The sequence below is a fragment of the Littorina saxatilis genome, linkage group LG1, assembly GCF_037325665.1.
Source record: "Littorina saxatilis isolate snail1 linkage group LG1, US_GU_Lsax_2.0, whole genome shotgun sequence".
Taxonomy (NCBI): Eukaryota; Metazoa; Mollusca; class Gastropoda; order Littorinimorpha; family Littorinidae; genus Littorina; species Littorina saxatilis.
The window spans coordinates 47,996,877-48,004,768 of NC_090245.1; the positions used below are offsets into that span (position 1 = coordinate 47,996,877).

Here is a 7,892-nt window from a genome sequence, read left to right on the forward strand (position 1 = left end):
GGTTCGATAACAGAGATGATCATAATTATGTACAAGTTCTAAAACAAAAATGCAGTCAAATAAATTGATTAAAACAAAGGAGAGATTTGAATCTCGCTTATTGCCATTGTGACTTCCAGGTTTTAATTTCACTGCATTTTGACATACCAGCAGCACGGAAACAAAAATGATCAAAATACTATTCAAAGCAGAATTCAAATTGGCAGAACAAAGAATAAATAGAACAAAACCCTGATAGTCATCATCGATACGCCGTAGTACATGCAGTGAAGAATCCAGTATAACTTATAAGAGAGAATTTTGATGTACACTCGTCACTATATCACATTGATGTAAACAAATAAATAAATAATTGGCACAGCCTAGGCATAGGCAGCAGTGAGTTGTATCAACATGTTTGAATACAGAACAGCAACAAAAAGAGAAAAAAAGTTCTACAAGCCAGCTAATAGTTGAACTTCAGATTACTAATGATATCACAAACAAACACTTAGTTAATGCCCATTCTCCAGGGATCGAAATCCAGTCAATGTACACCAAACTAGGATAACACATACATTTAGAATCTATCACGACTGCATAAAACATTGGTATGCAATTCACAAAGCAAGGAACTTGAAACATGAACATTGACATTAAACATACATATGTGCCCCACACACATTTCGGACAAGGCAGCTGAACGAAATTCAGATGTGGATGGAGCACAAAATAATTAGATGGGGCGGCGTGAAAGCATACTGGGACAAGGAACAAGCAAGAGAAAGAGGATAAGAAGATAAAAGGAAGAACAAACCGAAGAATAAGAAAGAAAAAACCAAAATAAGAGAAGGAGAGAGAAAAAAAAAAGGAAAAAAAAAAAGGAAAAAAAGGGAGACAATCATATGAATGTGTACCATTTAAATAAAAGAAATTTAAAAAATTACTTTTAAAAAGGAGACATTTCAGGTTTTGATTTGAAGTGTGTTAACATATTCACATATACCAGTAACTTTGCATGGAAAAAAAAAGTTCACAATGATTTGAAGCAAATTCAAATGCCAGAGAAAAAACAGAACAAAACCCTGATGTCATCATTGATAATCAGTGGTACGTTCAGTGAAGAAAAAACAATTGACACAACCTAGACATGGGCAGCAGTGAGTTATCAAGTTTCACTACACAAAAGTAACAACTACAATAATGAAACAAAAGGTAAAATGTCAGCTAATAGTCAAAATTCAGAACAATGATATCAAAAAGAAACACTTATTCAATGCCCCTTCTCCACTGATATGTATAAGCACACCAACATGACATAAACTCATAAATTTAAAAAAAAAACATGACATAAAACTCATAAATTAAAAAAAACTTATCAGACTGCGTAAAACATAGGTTTGCCATCTCAAAATGGATGTAAAACACGCAGCTTACTCACAAAATGATAGACAAGTCTCCAGCGGCCAGCTGCTCAGCAAACAAAATAAGGTGGCGAGGATCAATATAATTGAAATGCATTTTTTTTTGCTGTTTCGGAGAGAACTTTGCTTCATTTACCTTACACTGCCTGCATTCAAGGGCTAAATTTTTATCAGGTGCACCAAGACTTACATCTATAGAAATCCAATCATAACGGTTTTAACAGCAACAAAAAAAAAAAGTATATTTCTAGTCTCGCTTCTAAATTCTCAACTCAACTCCAAAAAATAATAAAGAACAACAAAAACCCGCATCATGCATTGTCTCCTTCAAGCTGCCTAGGTTGTTTGCGTTCGACTCCCATAAATGACAAGGAATTGTTAAAACCTTTTCTTTCTATTTGTTCACTTTTTGTTTTCTTCTTTTCTGAACTCTTTATACTTGTATTTTATTCATTTTAATTTAGCCTGAAGGTTTGAGTCGTGTATTAAAAATCGAATATAGTGTGTAAGTGCCCTTGAACAGCTTTTCCAGAATCATGTATTCTATATTTTTAGTATGGGATACCCACAAGAAAAGTTCAAATGCATCCATGCGTCTCCACTGATAGTAATGGTAGTTGAGCACTTCCAGTTTAGTCTTCTGTCGTTCTGACACAACCTAAAAGGGTACATCATGTCTGAACATCATCTGTAGAAGAGTGTGAAGTTTAAAGCTTAGCTTAAATAATGTCCAACAAAACCCCAGACTCTTCTGTACATTACCCATCAGCCACACAGACCTGAACTGTGAAATACAATTACTCACTAGCAATTTCTCAGACGAGTCAAATCTTACATTCATCAAATTTTTGCAACTAGCAGTAGCATTGTAAATAAGCCTACAGAGATTACAAAGTTCAATTACTGCAAACCAAATCATGAAGGCTCTTCCATGGCCTGTTGTCTCTTTCTTTTATCACAGGCTTCCAAAAACCAGTCTTGAACGGCCGTCTTCAAGGTCTTGACCTGTGGCACCCGTACAGCTTCACGGAACAGCCTCTGCATGACAAAACAAAAAATAACATGAACTTAGATCATCAAACAACTATCACTGATTTGAGAAAAGTCTCAAGTTTATTTCCTGACGCCTGTAAACTTGCTAAAAATCATACAGACACACAAACTTGCATACACACCATACGCTTTTACAACACACCAACTATACTTGAGTTAGGAAATTACAACACATTGTAATCCTTGTAGAAGAGAAGTAAAAAAAAATACCTACCCTAATATTTGTTTTAACCCTTTCGCTGCCAATCAAAACTTGGGTATGTGCATTCCTGACTGCCAGGGAATATTGGAGTTTGGGGTGTAATAATTCACAAAAAAATCTAGCTTCAAACTTGCAGTAGGTAGGTAGGTAAGTAAAACCTATGTTGTTTTTAAAGGAAATTGAACCAAGAATCTGTTTTTAGTGTCTAATCATGGAAATGATAATTAGTTTGGCTTATAATGATGTTTAAATATGAACTTTTGAAAAATCAGCCCGGCGCATCTTCCGGTGCCTGTGGATCAAACACAGGTGGCTGTTTTGCTCGCTCCAAGAAAGGATTATAATCACTGTCATCTACCTGTTTCCAACGAATTGTCCGAAAGAAGATCTCCCCCTTCCCCTGTCAGTATCCATAATCATTTGCACCGCCTGTAGCGTCAGTCCGGCTTTGTTTTTCCCTACTAGGGCCCGGTCGACAGTCACCGTTAGCCATTTTGACGAGTCGAGATTTCTCTCCCATACCCTGTCGACAAGGCCGAAAATAGCCTTCAAACGCAAAACCGCGTCACCATTTATGTTTATTCATGAGAATGAGGTATCCTACCAAGCCATTGGCTGCTATTTGTGTGTCAGCAGTGACGTAGCATTTCTGGAAAATCCCGGAACGGAGAAGACGGGTTTACCCGTCCTAAGGCGCTGCGGCTGCACAAGCGCATGACTGGTATACCCGTCATAAGGCAGTCAAGTGGTTAAAGTTACCTTTACTATGACTTTTTCTTTGGGGGCCTTCGGAAATTCATAATACATGTACTGTAACGTGCAGACGCATATGTGACGACATCATACCGTTTGCTAACATCCTTATTTCGTATGTAGTCGAAAATCCATGACACTGACAAATGAGCTCAGGAACTTGGCTTCTAGCAATTTAATGTTAAGCGTAAAAGCTTTGACAACTATCATTCACATGTGAAACATGGCAAATTTAAAATTGATTCCAAAGAACAAAATTTGAGACAGAAATAACTTGTTGTTTTGTAGACATGGATTTTATCTTCTTCCTAAAAGGACCAGGATGATTTTACAAATTATGAAAAACAACTCACTGTCGATGGCTTTTAGTCGCAGCGTACACCATGGTCTCTTTCCCTGCCCTCCCCCAGAGCCCCCTGTCAGCAACCGTGTAGCCTATGGAACACCTTCGTCATCACAGCATCAGTAGTCGTCTTTAGTTCATGTCCACCAACCACACCGAGCTCATGGTCATGGATCTGAAACAAACAAAACAAGCCAACTGAATTCCAAAAATCAAATATTCAGACAGCTCTTCTTCACATACAAACAATTCAATCTGGAAGCATCATACTGTCACCTGGAACAAAAAATCAATAATCGCACTTGCTTTAAAAAAAAAAGTTTTCAGAAGAGCAAATGGTGATTGAGTGTAGCATTGTCATAAAATGTAATCACACACCTCAGGTGACCTGCATCAATCATTCAATACTATCTCACAAATCTTCATTTGGAAAGCACAAACATAGTTAGAAGAGAGCGTCAACCGTGATACTATTCAGTGTGGACAATTTTTTTCTGACCCATAATCCGATGCCTACACAAAGTGAGAATCAGAACTCACAAGAAGGCACTGTTGCATGTTTGTGATTATTTGCTTGAGTGTAGCACTTGCAGTTTTGAACTTGAGGAAACAGCGTAGCAATTTCTGTTACATCCCTGAAAACCTAGCAGATGGCAGCTCTGGCCACAGAGCAATATTTGCATTATTTCTCACAGATGCAATGATCACAGAAAACAAAGTGGTGCATGCATTTTCCGCACCCCACATGAGAAAAAGAGGCCCATCATTGTGCGTACCCATAAGCATAGTTTTATCATCAAAATGTGTTGGTTAAATTCACAAATGTGACCAATACGCATAAACCTTGCATGAATTCCCAGGATAATGGGAAACTGGTCATGACTGAGAACTGATGAACAGTTAAGATACACCCGTGAACCGTGATGACATCTGGCATCCTCCAAAAAGCACACACTCAAGGTAACATTTAAAGCCTAAAGAGCGTCTAACAATAACATGTCACTCTCACAAGATCTTGCTACAGTTATCTGGGGAAAATAGCACAGGCATGACTGGTCTGCTTCAACAATAGCATTCAAAGCCACCTACCAGTGATCACTCCTTCGACAGATCCATCATGTGCCTTCAACATCTTCCACACTCAACAGTAAAAAGATGACTCCATCGAACAGTAGCACAGGCTCTGGCTCCACCATGATTCTTTGGCGACCAATTACTAAATTAGTCGCATCAGGTCCATCTGCTCCTGTAGAACCTTCTCCAGCAGCAAGAACTGATGTTTATCTTGCCGCTCTGCTCTGCTCGTAGTCTTGTGTCCGCTGAATGGAAGAAAAGAAGAACAAAAAGTCATTTACATGAAGCAATACATATTTTAGACAATCTGTCGGCCTGAAAAGAAACCATCAGCACTAAAAAACAATCTGAGCAAATGTTCAAAGTAAACGTGACATCTCTATATTTTTGAATTCAGGAGAAGATGAGGAATATATATATATATATTGCAATCAATTTTTAAAGGGGCATACAGAGTGGCATTTGATGGGGTAAAAAGATGTAGGGACTCAGCAGTTGGAGATGAAAATTTTTGTGTGTATTTACTTCAAGCAGATTTTTTTTTTTTTTTTTTTTTTAGACAGAAGAACAAACACACACTAAAAATCCTTGTTTAAAGTTGAACTGACCTTAACTTTTCCTCCAAACACTAGAACTTTTTGTATTCATTCAAAAATATTCATAAAAAAGGTTATATTTTAAATTCAATTTTGCAGACTTTGGATGAAAAGTTACTCTTCTCTGGCATCCCGCGGCACAGTTCACACTTTCTCATCAATGAGATGCCTGTGTTAATTAAAAACAAACATCAATAAAACTATTAAAATAAAATAAAAATTTAAATATAAAAATAAAATCGACCAACCGCCCCCACCCGATTTTTTTTCCCTTTGCTGGAAACAATACATTTGTTTCACTAAAACAGTAAAAGAGATCAGCTGAATTTGTTTGACACATCTGGTTATAACTAAAAGAATAAAACACAAAATAAGCCAAAGTCACAGAACAAAAAGACGCTGTCAGTGTCACTATCAATGACTCTGAATGAGACACTCATTGCTATCGAGCCATACCTGTTCATCTTCACCTTGCCGGGACGGAACGACAGTCTGCGTTACTGGCATCGGTGGCGGTGTTAAGGTCACTGTCCATCTCAGCTTTCTTCACCTTCAGTTCAAACAAGCAGTGAGCACCGTCATACTCAAGTCAAAGCTTTCTGAAAAAATAAATACTTGGAAGTTAAATAGGATCACATTGATTCCCAAACCTAACAGTAACAGTAACACGCAAACATCAAAACTGGAATATTAATTATTAAATATAAGCATCTCAATTTCACTAAATTAGTATATATATTTATTTTCTCTGTGATGTATTTTTTATTTTTATTTCAAAAAAATCTGTTTTTCAACTTTATCACTGCACACGCTGACACAGCCTCTGCCTGCCTCTCTAGTCTATGCATGCCTCGGGAACAAGGGTAATTTTTCTCTTTTCCGAGACTCAGACACAGAATATTCCACTATGACTATGAGTCTATGTCAGTATGCGGAACTGAAAGTTGAACATCTGTGGAAAAATAAAAAGATACAAATAAAAAAAAACCAGATATATGAAGAGCCTATTAGTATTACTACTAAAGCTCCTGACAACTGCTGCCGCAATGACTCGACCAGATTAGGAACCAACCAAAGTTCACCAAGAAACAGACAATGAGACATAAAATGATAAACGAAAATTCAGTTTTTATGGTGCCGTGAGCGACCCGCGAATCGGGATTCGGATGGTATTTTCACTCTTCCACAACTCCTTAAAAACAAACCACTGCATCAATCAACTTTATGTTTTTGGAAAAGTTAGTTCATTCATCCATCTTTCAGACAAAACAAACATGAATGAATAGAACAGTGTTCTTCTAGGCGAAAAAAAAATCGAAAGTGTGAGAAATTCTCTCTGCCATCAAACTCGGAAGCCGAAGCCGCGAGCTATCAAAAATTCAAATTCCCAAATCTTTCCTTCAGTTGATCAACTTACCTATTCTTGAAAGAAGTCAATCTTCATTTCAGAGAGAAGGATAAGATTACCTTGCATCCAATAAGCAAGTCAAAAATACAAGTCAATATGAAGAAAAAGCAAAAAAACGCCGATACAATGTGGATTTGACAAACTTCTTGCCAACAGGAAGTTGGAGATTGTCTGACAGACAAGGGAAATAACTTCAATAAATTGCTCTTTTCAGTCAAGGTAACTGTCTCCCCTGAAATTGAACTTTCATAGAGATTTTCTTCCAAAGCAAAATAAAATAAAATGAAAATATGCTGAGAACAAATGTTATGTAACCATTAACATCAGCCTTTATTTTGAGTAGATAATTAGTTTCAAAGTTACTTTAGTTTACATTTTTTTGTTTAATCTGAATTTTTTAAATGTTTTTATCGTTTTGTTATGGGTGTTCATATAGATTTCAGTTATCTTTTCTGTTCATATAATATTTTTATTATGCTTTGCCTAGATTTTTCCACGACATTATTTTGTGGAAAGCTGATTCCTACAACAATACCAAATCCCCATTACAATAATTATATTACATGCTAAAACAATTATAATGATAATACAAATTAAAATAATCATATTTATTTTAAGATAAAAATAATCAGGATAACAATTAAGCAAATAAATGTTGGTAATAACAAAATGATTAAATAAAAATTAAATGGGAAAACCATTACATAAAGTAAAAATATTTTATTAAATTTTAAATGCATTTTTTTTTTAACCGAAACTGTCTTAAGATAAACTGAAAAATAACAGATTGAAAGTTTTTATGCAATTTTTTTTCTAAAAAAAAAAAAAAAGAAGTTTTTGAAGAAGAATAACTATTCATAACCAAAATTTAAAAGTAAATATTTTTTAATAACATAAAATATAATAAATTATTTCATGAAGTAAATGCATAAACCCACGGTATAAAATTAGGAAAAACAAAAATTGCAATCACCTTTTCATTGAATCCATGCGTGCTAAACACTGCGTGGTGAAGTCGTTTCGAATGCGACAATCTGCGTAAAAGTTGGCGAAAAGTAAC

The 7,892-nt window shown here is 35.8% G+C and overlaps 1 long non-coding RNA gene across 1 annotated transcript; it reads right to left on the bottom strand.

Moving 5' to 3' along the window:
- LOC138971985 (uncharacterized) lies at window positions 1–5,507 on the bottom strand. The gene is made up of 3 exons (XR_011457431.1): window positions 4,844–5,507; window positions 3,765–3,929; window positions 1–2,441 (listed from the first exon to the last, which is right to left on the bottom strand). It is a non-coding gene; the product is annotated as an uncharacterized lncRNA (long non-coding RNA).
- Between the last annotated feature and the right edge of the window lie 2,385 nt (window positions 5,508–7,892).